Below are 13,397 nucleotides of genomic sequence, written 5' to 3'. Positions count from 1 at the left end.
GGGCTGGCCTCCCTCCTCATCCACACGTCTGAGGACTAACCCCAGGGCTTCGTGCATATTCGCCATGTGCTGTACTCATAAGATGCTAATCTATGCTACCTTTCCAAACTTTACCTTTTCTTTTTTCCTTTAAAAAGCCGTTGCCAGGCACTAGTGATACACTACTTTGATTCCAGCACTCGAGAGGCAGAGGCAGGTGGATCTCTGAGTTCAAGGTCAGCCTGATCTATAGAACTACTTCCACTACAGCCAGGGCTACAAAGAGAAATCCTGTCTCTAAAAACTAAAGCAAACAAACAACAATAAAAATCTCATCATTTTTGTTTACAACTAAAACTGTGGAAAATAAAAATTAACACCCTGCACGTGAGGTTTTTAGAGACAGCAGACCAACCAGCCTTGAGCTCTACGCTGTCCTACTGAACTTTGACTTAGTGAGCCTTAATGAGCTGGCTACTCAGTTTCCTGAGATCCTCTGGTCCACATTTTCACTTAGTACCACCGAGTGTTCAGGGATTGCAATACTGGGCCAGCAGGGGGCAGCTTTTGCTGAGTTCTCCAGTAGCTTTTTTGTGTTTGTTTGGTTGAATTTCTCCTCTGAAACTGCATTCTTCCCACTGAAATTTCTCTCCAGTTCACACACTAGACATATTTGTGTCTTCTGGAAAGATTTCAGTAGAGTTGCTGGAACAAAAAGTACGATTTTTCCAACCACTTCCAACTTTGATTGTCTTGGGGCCATGATGCTGGGATCCCACAGCTAGGTTCTGGGGTCAGAGTTCATCTCCAGTTAGAGCAGTGCCTGTGAGTTGCCCAACTCAAACTTGTCCAACATTGGACACCCCAGTCTTGGCACCTCAAGCTAAACATGGGTTTGTACTTAGAGCCTGCTGGCTTAGGAGGAGGCCCCACCTCTCACAAGAGCTCCAGGCTTGCTTCACCTGTTTATCTAACCACTTCTACCTATATTTCATATTATGAAATATTACATCATATTATGACCTCTAATTGCAAGAAGTTAGAAGATAAATGTTCATGCTATGCTCGTTGGCAATCAAATCTGAGGGTATAAATAAAAGATATGAGGAAGTCAACCTGGTAACATCTATCTTATGTACCATGAGGCAGAGTTCTCCCATGCTCTACTCTGTAACATCCTTTGCCATGTAGACATTACACACGTAATGTCATGATGATATATGCTCTCATAAAATATGCCATCTGATAGATACTGATAGATAACGCCATAGTGGTAAGTCTACTCAAATGTTGTAAAAATAGGGGTCATATTGGAATTGTGCATTTGTGAAAAGAATTCTCAGCTGTTATGGGGTCTTTACATCGGGCAGTTTGGCGTAAGAATGTAACACATGTATATTCCTTAAAGGCATAAACATGAGAGATGAGAGGTTTTCTTTGAATGACTTTAGTCATAGCTCCTTGAGATTCTTAGTATAATATTTAAGTAGAATTAAATGTCTCCTTGATCCTCTATATAGTGTTAGGCAGGATCTAGTTCTTTATAAAAAAAAAAAAAAAAGATTTAAAACAATTTTTTTTTTTTTGGTTTCTCGAGACAGGGTTTCTCTGTAGTTTTGGAGCCTGTCCTGGAGCTAGCTCTTGTAGACGAGGCTGGCCTCGAACTCACAGAAATCCACCTGCCTCTACCTCCCAATTACTGGGATTAAAGGTGTGCGCCAATACCGCCCAGCTAAGATTTTATTTTTTTATTTGTATGTATGTGTCTGAGGAAGCCAGAAGCGGTCAGATTCCCTGGAACTGAAGTTACAGGCAGTTACAAGCTGCCTGACGTGGCTTCCGGGAACCGAACTTTGGTCCTTTGCGAGAACAGTACACTCTTAACCACCGAGCCGCCTCTCCAGCCCCAGAGCCTTGCTCTGGCTTACATTGCCCACATTGCTTCTCACCAGCCTCTTCCCTTCTGCCAGGAGATCTCCAGGCTCACAGGGCTCATGATTCGGGCCTCACATGTTTGGCAGATAATTTCTACCCCTTTAACTCAGTCTGTTTCAGCCATATCAGTCACCTTCACCAACTCCAAACCACGAAACTGATGCCTAGCTTGAGCCTTTTGCAACAGCTCCCGTCCGCCTGCTGTGATCCTCCCTAGAGCTTCCCACAGTTGCCATTCGGATCTCAGCTTCGATGACACCTCCCGAAGAAGTCTTCCCACTCTTCCCCAAAAGTAGCAGCGTTTCTCACCCCCCCAGCCTAACTTCATCTCCCAAAGCGCCCCAGAACCTCTCACTTCAGTTTGCTCCCTCCGCTTGCCAGAATGGTCAAACTACAGAAACAGTAATTTTATTGTTCATGCAGGGTCTTACTTCGCAGCCCAGAAAAGCCTAGAACTGGAAAAGTAACCCAGATTGACCATACTTGTAACTCTGCTCCCGAGTACTAGACTTCAGAATTCAGCTTAAGTGAGCCTACTTCATTCAGTACTGAGACAGTCTATAGATCTTGGCCCATAGTCTATCAATCTGACTGAATAGAGAAATAATTGAATGTCACTTCTGTTTAGAACATCACATACAGTGTCCCCATCATCTGTTGTCATAGACATTGCCCAATACCAGCTTGTCTGACTAAATGTCTCTCTTCATTGTCCTCACACTGTCTGTTGTAGAATATTCTTAATTATATTATTATAATACTTGTATTATCTATTTCCCCATCAGAGATAAGGTCCGTATGTGTGATGTTCTAAACAGAAGTGACATTCAATTATTTCTCTATTCAGATTGATAGCCCTGGACTATATTGTTTCTCTTTATCCATAACACAGTGTAGGAGACTCTGGGCATGGTTTCAGTCTGAAGTTGCATACTTTCTCTAATATAATTTCCAACAGAAACGTGAGAGCAATGTTCACATCTCCTCTAAGACAGAAATGTTTATCTCACACGGTTGTGGTGTTGTCAACACAGAGCGAGGCTGTCCTTGAAGAGTACTGTGAGCCATTAGTACCGTACAGCAATCAATACTCGTGACGTCATGTAGGAAGAGCTTTTCCATGGTTACATCATGTACACACACGTGTGAATTATCCTTTCTTTAACAATTAAAGAATGTCTTTGGACTTTGTCATTTAGCTACCCTTTGGCCCTTCATATCAAACATAATGAAAACCAACTTCATCTTTTCTGACCCCTCCCTCCTATTTCCTTTAACCATTTCTGTTCCCCAGCTTGATCTAATCTCTGGCCAAGCCATGAGAAAATAGTTGAAAAATACTTGAGAGTTGATCTCCTTCAAATTCCTCATCCAGGAAATGCTCTGACAACATGATTACAATCTAGTGCCATAGTTATAGCTGGGTGATGGTGGCACACACCTTTAACCCCAACACTCAGGAATCAGAGACAGGTAGGTAGATCTCTGAGTTCGAGGCCAGCCTGGTTTAGAGTGAGTTCTAGGAGAAGAGCTAGGCTTGCATAGAGAAACAAAACAAACAAAACAAACAAAAGTTCTGGTACTGTGCTAGAACTTAGATCAAAGAGATGAAGGGATCTGGGTACTGGGCCTCATGCAACCCCAACAAAGGGCACAGCATGAGGCACCATGGCTGCCCTTCCCTCTGAACACACTTGGAAGTTATAGTCCTGCCTCTCTGCTGACCAGCTTCCACCACTTTGTTCTCATGACAAGACCAAAGAGGACCTTCATCTACACCAGCGAGCAGGTCACCTACCCCCAAATGCCTCCATTGCCTTGTGTGAAAATGATCATCAGTAGTCCCTGCTTTTGTTACGACTATAGATTGTCATAGAAAAAATGAGATCCCTAAAGTCTCTGTAACTTGCCAAGTACTCTGTGCTAATGGGCTACTCTGTGTTTTAAACTGAAGAAATAAATGATTCTCCTAATGGGGGAATTTTAGATTTTGGTAAGCAAAGGGGGGATCTTTTGGCTGAGAGTTTATCAGAGAATTTACCAAGAACCTTGATCAGGACAAGCCTAACCTGAGTCAGCAAGGCAGCCAGCATCACTCCTACAAACCTCATTGGTGGCTACAGATTTGGGATGGAGATGGACCTAGATTCAAAAGTCTATCTCAGTTATCAGTTTAGCAACTCTTACGGTGAGTCCTTAACCAAAGCTGTGTTCTCCCATTAGTAAGTCAGATTCTCTCAGAATCTTTCTCATTTGTGAAGAGACGCTATCTTCTGCCTACTGGAGACACAGGAGAATATAAGAGCAAGCTTGCAGGAAGAGAGATCCAGAGGGAGGGCCCAGCTTCCGGTTCCCAGTGGCAGAGCTATCAGATTCCACATGACCTTGCCATGAAGGTCAGAGAAGCTTTAAGCTTCTAAAGCTTTCTTCATGCTTAGGTCAGGTCAGCGAGCTTGTAAGCCAGAATAGAAGGCAGTGTCTTTTAGCATTCCCATTTTCTTGGTGTAGTCTCCTAGGAAGCTGCCCTGTAACCCTCAGGTAGGACTTAAACAGCCTGCCTTTTGCTCTCAGCTGGAAGTAGGAACGGACCGGCAGCAGTTGGAGGCAGTTTGGCAATGAAAATGGGTGAGCTGCCAGATTTGAACTTTAGCGATATTTATCGTGAAGGAATCCAGTCAGAAGAACTCTAAAAGGCACTGAAAACTCAGGGCAAACTGAACTATTGTGTTTGTCACACTGAAACATTGGGTTCTAGCTTCATTTCGGTTGCTGTGATAAAACATTGACCAAAAACAACTCAGGGGAGGGAGTTTATTTCAGCTTACAGGCTACAGCCCACCTTGGGAAGAAGTCAGGGCAGGATCTCCAGTAGGAACTTGAAGCAGAAGCCATGGAAGAATGCCACTCACTGGCTCACTCACAGTCTCTTGCCACCTTCGGCTTCCTTGTACAACCCAGGACCACCTGTCTAGGGAACGGTGCAGCCCACTGTGGGCTGAGCAAACATTCGTGATTGCCCACCCCAGACACACATTTGTCTCCCATATCCACTCTCAGAATGCTAATGTTCCAATTGCCAGCTTCCCTTGGGGAGCCAAGTGCTTCCCAGGAGTTGGGGTGTGACTGATCCCACGACTCATCCTTTCTACAAATGGTTTGTTAATCTCGGATGCACAGCACAACTCTAGCCAATGGGGTGTGAAGAGGTCTCAGGAAAGTAATTGTCCTCAAGAAAAATACAAATGAAAAGGTAGTCATATCTTTGGACAAGCAAATCCAACACATAATGGCAAAGGGAAAGAGCAGAAGGAGCTGGCGGAGGTTCTCTAGTCACTGAGCTGGCCCCACACACCACCTCTCGACACTTACACACGAGCGGTAAATACTCCAAATATTTAACCAAATACTTCAATGTTATTTCATTTCTATGACTCGGAACTAAAAGCATCCCAACCAATTGTGTTATATCTAACCATCTCTTTTAAATGATGATAACATTTAGCAATGTCTAGCGTTTTCAATGTCTACAGAAACGAGTGAAATAAAAATAATCACTCAACTCTTCCTTTACCTCCCTTAAAACTTCCATATGTTTCAAGAAAAAAAAAGTCTTTGAATTTCTCGCTCATGTCATCTGCCGCTTTGTACGGAGAATGTACCAACATGGGGCTACTGCCCACTTGACGCCGCCTCCACAGACTGCTGTCCAAGGACACCCTGTTAAAGCTCTCTATTTGGAGACTTTCCTTCCATCTACACCCACGGTATCGTGTATGACTGGTTAGAGAGGATTTTTTTCTATCTTCTTTTTTTCCCCTTCATCCTTAGTGTTCCTAATCGGACTCCTCCTTCCTGCTCATTGTTGTTAATTGGCAACATACTGGTTTTTCCGTAACTGAATCGTCTTCCAATGGGAGACAGCTATTTTTCTGTCAGTGCTTTCCCAGATGGCTAACTTTGATTATGATCCATGAATGGTTATGCTGCCTTCTAAATCAGACTTGTCACAATGAGTAAGCAAAGGTGCTTTCTCTGTCTTCCCAACACTGAGAAAATGAGATGCACTCCCTCTCACGACCACACCCAATAAGGTCATGACATTTCTTTGAAGGCTGTTTCTCTATTCCCTTTATTTTTGTAACCTACTCTTTCTTATGGGGATGCCCTACACATCTACACAAACAAATTGGTCTGTGTCTCCTCGCTCTGCTTCTTACAATGCATTTAAGAAGCCTTAGGTGGATCAAGTAACTCTGAAGAGTGAGTTTCATACTGCTTCCTTGTGTCCTTAAGCAGTATCTTCTTACCCTTGTTGTCTCAAGTTCTACATCTTTACCTTAATCCACCCTCTCCCACCCCCGGAAGTATAAATAGTACTTCAATATCATTTTCACACCATATAAATTAGAATACCTGCCTACATGTTACATGTTTGCTTTCAGAAATAAAGTAGTAGATGTACTTTGCCAGCTTCACTGTCTTCTTTCTTGTGGTATTAATCATTTTTTTACATTTGGACTCATTTTAAAATGGAATCAATTGTCGCATTTTGACACATTAGTGAGAAACAACTAATATATTAGTTTGAAATTCTTCACCTATGACATAACACAATTTTTTTGATAGTAACTCCAAGTTCCAAAACCCATGTTTCAATATTTTCTTACATCCCGCCAATTCCCTAAATTCCACCACTGGAGAATAGTCACCCCTACTTCTGCTCCATTAATAGTGTTAATGGGTTCATTATTCACCTCAACACCAAACTATTCCACAACTGAACTACGTCTAGAGTCTATCCTCTCCCTCTTATGCCCACTGAAATTGCGAACCACAGTGTAGCCTAGGCTTACGTTCCTAATTCCCACTTCCTGCCCTGACCACGTTTTGAGAGTGACATTCCTGACAGAGATACTGTTACCATTTCCACGACTTTCCAGCTCCTGTTTCTGCAAAATGTATTGTCCACTGTTGTGTTCCTAGTGCCCTGGAGAGATTTTTGTCCTGAGGAAATAGCATAGCCTTTAGTAAAGGAGACAATTAGGAACTAAACTTTGTTCTACCACTTACCAGTGGTTAAGTTACCAAGTCACCACGCCTCAAGTTCCTCTCCTATAAAATGGTAGTAACTTAGGGCCCATCTCAGAAGAGATAGGAGAGTTAAATCAGCTAGTACATGTTAACACCTTTGGTGAACACTCTGATTGCCAATCTGACCAGATCTAGAATCCCCAGATCGCCTCTTGGCATTGCTATCTAGATTAGGTTGACTGAGGTAATCTGCCTTTAGCTATGGACTGTGAGCCACGCCCTTCCATGGTTTGGAGTCCTGGACCAAACAGAAACTGGACAGGAATATTCCTGTCTCTACTTCCTGACTATGAACATAGTGTGACCAGCTACCTCAAGCTCCTGCCTCTGTGACCTCCCTGCTATGAATGACTATGACATTCAATGAACCAAAATAAACTTTCCTTAAGCGGCTGTCCTCAGATACTTTGTCACCATCAGGAGAAAAGTAACTAATATAGAAAACTGTCCTGATAAATGGGGCTTTGCTGTGATAAGCCTTACCATCTCAGATCCTTGGTTTCGTGGAAGACCACGGAAGAATTGGAACTCTGTTACTGAAAAGCCCTTGATTACCATAAGTGTCACTGTCCTGATGGGGTTGAAAGACGAGAATGTGGAGAGAAATGCCAGTGCTAAAGGCTCAGTTTCAAAGGGGAACAGGGACTCCACTGGGCACTGGGCTGAAGGCCAACCCAGTTACATTCTAGCAAAGCATTCAGGCTGTGGAATTGTTATTGCTCACCATTCATATCCAGGTCTACAGTGAAAAGGGGCAAAAGGCGGGGCCTAAAGGTATTTTAAATTGGATAGTTTAGCAAGGAAAACAGCTCTGGAAAGGGCAAAGTTTCAGTCAAAGCACACAACGAAAAGAGGTTGTTGACTAGCAACTTAATCTGCAGTGGGGCCACAGGAAACATGCCCTGAAGGCAAGATGTCAATCACCAATAGCTCCAACTTATGAAAATGTAAATTCATTTGAAGGAAGAGGGCCTGAACTGAGAATGTCACCGAAGGAATTCCCTGATTCTAGAAAGTACCTGCCGAGGAAAGTGTTCCCAGGGTCAGTACACAAAGACCGATGCCCCTATGGTCTCAAACCAGCATCCAAACCTGGCGAGATGTCCATGTGATACAGGATTTGTGAGCATGAAGCATGTAAAGTTGAGGGGCCCATGAAGTCTTGCACCACATTCCAGAGTGCCGACGAAGCTTGGCAACGTATTTCAAGATCAGAGTCCTACAGACTGGCAATGCAGACCCTGGGATGTGGGGATGCTGGAACTGTGCAGCGGCTCCTGAGGACAGCTGCATGCAGGAGTGGTTAGAGAGAGAGAGAGAGAGAGAGAGAGAGAGAGAGAGAGAGAGAGAAACTGTATCCTGATGGCAGAATGAGAGTGGTCGGGGCTCTCCAAGCACATTGCATTCAAATTATTTCATATGGAGGTGATGGCTGACGTAAAACTGCAAGATTTGGTGTTTTCCCTGCTAGGTTTTGGTCTTGTTTTGCTCTGATCTCTCTTTTCTAGTGTTTATTCTGTGATATTACATATTGAAACTTGTTTTTTATTTGTTTTTCTATTTCATACGGGCTCATAGCAGCCTTAGTCTCAGAGAGGTTCTGGACCTTTAAACCGTGTTGAAATTGTTAAAGACCATGAATTTTTATTTGTTTGTTTTGTTTTTGTCTTTTGAGGCAGGGTTTCCCTGTGCAGCTTTGGAGCCTGTCCTGGAACTCACTCTGTAGACCAAGCTGGCCTCGAACTCACTGAGATCCTCCTGCCTCTGCCTCTCGAGTGCTGAGATTAAAGGTATGCGCCACCACAGCTCAGCCCCATGAATACTTTTGAAGTCAGACTGAATGCATTGTGGATCATGAAATGGTCACAGGTCCATAAGGATAAGGGGTAGAAAGATACACCTTCAAAATGATGCATTTAGGTGTCAAACTGACAAGGGTTGGAGTTGTGACAGTTCATATTGTCAACTTGATGGGAACTTGAGTCACAGAGAGCTACGACTCTGGACCTGTGAGACAATACTTAACTATATTAGTTGAATTGAAACGACCCACTCTAATTCTGTGCTGTGTATGGGTTTCATCATCCCTGAGCTGGGGCTGTGGACAGAATAAAAAGGAGAAAGTGAGATGAGCGTGAAGGTCTTTTCATCTTCACTTCCTGACTGTAGACACAATCTTGGCCAACGGCCTTAAGCTCTTGCCTCCATGACACCCTCCACCACACTGGGCTATATCCTTAGGTGGCTTTGGCTTGGTATTTTGTCACAGCCACAAGAAAAATAGCTAATTCAACACTTAACAAATGCATGCATGGCATACGATGGATTAATCTCTGTATGTGGTGTGTGTGTGTGTGTGTGTGCATAAAAGTTCTCATGCATAGGTGCACATGTATGCACATCATGTGTAGGCCTGAAGCTGGCATAGGGAGCCTCCCTCAACCACTCTCTACCTTATTCTCCAAGGCAGGGTCTCACAGTTAATTGAACACGGAACTCGCTAATGTAGCTAGCCTGATTAGCCCACTCTCTCCAAGGACCCCTTCCCCCTGCCTTCCCGGGACTGGAATTCCACACAGACGGCCACACCCACCCACATGGGTTGTGGGAATCTGCACTTCACTTCTGCTTACAGGAGCTGTAAACATGGAGCCTCCTCTCCCCTGCTCTAGCACGTGACTTCTTTTCTTATTGTGGTTGAAAATGTTGTGGCTTTTACTCCCTTATTTTTGATTGTTTTGGGTTCTTTGCCCTGAAGCTTATTTTGTAAGATTTCAGCACTGAGCTAAAACGTAGTAAACACATCACATACATTTTTCATCAAATGTTTGGGTTACTGCTTGACTGCTACACCTTCACTGGCTTCTTAACCCCTGTTGTGGTGGTTTGAATAGGAATGGCCCCCATAGGCTCATATAGTTGAAGGCTTGCTTACCAGGGAAGGGCACTATTAGGAGATGTGGCCTTGTTGGAGGATGCGTGTCACTGCGGATGGGCTTTGAGGTTTCAAATGCTCAAGCCAAGCCCTCCCTCTCTCTCTCTCTCCCTCTCTCTCTCTCTCTGTCTCTCTCTCTGTCTCTCTCTGTGTCTCTCTCTCTGTCTCTCTCTGTCTCTCTCTCTGTGTCTCTCTCTCTGTCTCTGTCTCTCTCTCTCTCACACACACATTTCTTCTGTCTCAGTTTTGCATTGGTAAATTCCAACTCAGTGTGCGCTCACCGAATTGTCCAATAAAACATTGCTCCTTAAAGATGCTCTCCAGCCAGAAGAAAATGACAGTTTCATGACATAGACTGTGAAACCGCAGACAGCCTCCGGCTAATGATGGTAACCACGTTGTCAGACCCGCGTTTCACAGAGGAACACCGGCTGGTTTAATGAGGGAACAATATCCAGGCTCTCTGCTTCAGCCGTGACTCACTGTTCTGGGAAACTTCACCTTCTCCGAGAAGAAGCCCTGGAGTGACTCGTGATTTGATGCTCACCATGAGAGCTATGAAGAACTCAGAGGCACTCTGGACCAGCCGGAGGGACATGTTGGATCTGACTTTGAGGAAGTTCTGCGGGAAGGCAATGCTGCTGCTGTCACTCATCAAAATCCAAAGTGAATGATTGTCGATACCGTATCTGTGTGTCCACCATTACCCAGCCTACTGGAAGCGTCTTATAATGGGAGCACAACAGCCTCTCAGAGGAGCCAGGTAAAGTTGGTATGTGTAACTCCTCAGGAGTCGTTAAAGCAAACAGGATGAGTGTGTTGGGCCTCCGGGGGTCCTGAAGCCAACCCCCGCCCCCCATGGCTGCGGCACAGAACCTGCGTACCGCGCTCATATTTGGAGGCTTCATCTCCATGGTCGGCGCCGCCTTCTACCCTATCTACTTCCGGCCCCTTATGAGGCTGGAGGAATAGGAACAGGCCGTAAATCAAGCTGGTATTGTCTAGGAAGATGTGCAGCCGCCAGGGTTGAAAGTGTGGTCCGATCCTTTTGGCAGGAAATGAGGCTGTCAGCAAGTCTGATGAGGAAGGTGGACATCTTCATCCTGTACACTCTGCCATGGGGACGATAGATGCGATGCTCCCTGTGGCAGCATCACTGGAGAGGGACACTGATGCTGCCAGAGCCCCTATGATAGAGGCTGTGTGCAAAGACAGTGTTTTCCTAGGTCCCTGGAGAACCTGAACAGATGACACCATTAGGAAGCGCCTTGTGGCTCTGTTGGCTTCTCAGGAGCAGAGCCTGCAGGGCTGTTTGTGGACGATCTGCTTCTCATGCAGTCTTTGTTACGTCCCAGCTGTGATGTGAACTCAAGCAACCTATGGGCTCAAGGGCCATGGCTGCTTTGCCACTTTCAGAATAACTGATTTCAGTGTGAAAGGCCATACCAAGCCGCCTCACAGGGCTCTTTGAGAAGGTTCCAGTTGATAAAGCTGTTTAAGATTACTCTGCTCAGATTAACTATCTTGTTGAAAGTCTTTGTATTCGGAAGTAAAGAGATAGGAAGCAAGTCACACTTAGAATTATAGGTGAGCCTGGCAGCAGCAAGGCTGTGGGTATTAAAATGGTTTCTCTTATTTAATAAAAAAAAAAAGAAAGAAAGAAAACAGGATGAATCAAACAGAGAGACTGCCATGGTGTGTTGCAGGCTACCTATCCATCATCCAAACACAGGAGTATTCTGATGTCAGGGTTTTCAGATTTGGGAAGTTTGCACAGATTTTACTGCCGGGACTATCTGAAATGCATATTGCTCCAGAATCCAAAGACCTGGGGTTGGGGCTTTGGGATTCTCAGCGTGTGCTCATTATGTTTCAGGAATCATGTCTTGGCCAATTTATGAGTAACCACTTCAATGTCTAGCTATATGGACAGTATTAGGCATTTGATAAGCATTTTGGTTATTTTCAGTCATTCTGTAACATAGTAGGAACACGTATGCTAGGTCCAAAACATCCCTGAGGTGGTTTGAATGAGAAGAGCCCCATAGGTTTGTGTATGTGAACTCTTGGTCATCAAGAAGTGGCACGACTTGAGAAGGATTAGGAAGTGTGACCTCATTAGGTTAGGTGTGGCCTTGCTGAAAGACGTGTGTCAGGGGTAGGGGAGAGCGATTGAGGTTTCAAAACCCTAAGCCAGTCCCAGTGTCCCTGTCTTCCTGCTGCCTGCCAGTCCAGAAGTAGAACTCTCAACTCCTTCTCCAGTATGATGTCTGCTTGCTGCCCTTCTCCCCATCATGACGATAATGGAATAAACCCTCTGAAACCGTAAGCAAGCTCCAAATAATGTTTTCTTTTATAAGAGTTGCTGTGGTCATGGTATCTCTTCACAGAAATAGAACAGTGACCCAGACAACCCCCAAATGAAATTTAGATGGTATATGTAGTCACTAAATATATATGTAAAAATATTGCATAGTTAAGTGTTTAAGCTATTTTATTGTTATCCCAGATCACACTTTAATAATTTTTACTTAAATAAATGATATTATAGTTTCTTGATTATAGTGAACATGACATTACAGTCTAATTCTCTAGTAATTTCACTAATTAAAATACTTTGAACAGAGCAAAACACATCTCTGAAATTAAAATACAGTACAATGTGATACCCATTATCCCACTCAATAAATATCATATAATGAATGTATTCGTTGAGCAAAACAAGAGCAACAACAATAAGATTAAGGAGTAAAATAATCTTAGCTTCCATCTATTGTGTTCCCACAGGATAATAAGTCATTTTCTACTTGAAAGTGATCCCTGCAGATCTATTCAATAAAGCCCTTTCTCTTGGCCTCAGTTTTCAAGGACTCCTCAATGTTAAGTCCCTCCTTGACCCCCAGACAGACTGTTTATTCTCTCTGGGCAGCCTCAGGCTGCTCTGCTCAGTATTTCTTCAGTTTCACTTGCTGCTGGCCATGAGTTCCCACAGCTAAGGCCTGCCGACAATTCCTCCTAGACAATTCCTCCTAGACACCACGTCAGGCAATGTCAATCTCAGGGCAGTGGTGTGGAGCCCACAGCTAAGCGAAGGAGCATACAGATGTTAGCCTTGCCAGCTGCTAGCTCTGTGACCTTGGGGGAGTTATTTAACCTCTCAAGGTCCGATTTCTAAGTTTATAAGTTGGAGATAATGCTGCTGAATGCATGGGATTTGTGAAAGCATTTAAAATGAGGCGTGGTGGACAGGATCAGCAAGATGCAAGTTCCTGTGAACAACCAGCACTGTTTTTCAGAAGGAACATTTCTTTTGAATCCGACCTTCCTCTCAGGTTCAGCTTCCTGCCTGTCCTGTTTACTGTTATGACAATGGCATCTAACGCAGCCTGCCACATGACTGATAACTGTGGAGTGAATCAAGACGCAGACACAATTCCTTATAAGAATTTTTTTTTTT

At 44.1% G+C, this 13,397-nt stretch overlaps 1 pseudogene; it reads left to right on the top strand.

Moving 5' to 3' along the window:
• The first annotated feature begins 10,798 nt into the window (after window positions 1-10,798).
• On the top strand, window positions 10,799-11,042 carry LOC130883152 (small integral membrane protein 20-like; annotated as a pseudogene).
• Window positions 11,043-13,397: the final 2,355 nt, after the last annotated feature.

Source organism: Chionomys nivalis, chromosome 10 (genome assembly GCF_950005125.1).
Source record: "Chionomys nivalis chromosome 10, mChiNiv1.1, whole genome shotgun sequence".
Classification (NCBI taxonomy): domain Eukaryota; kingdom Metazoa; phylum Chordata; class Mammalia; order Rodentia; family Cricetidae; genus Chionomys; species Chionomys nivalis.
This window is presented reverse-complemented; position numbering and strand designations above follow the sequence as displayed.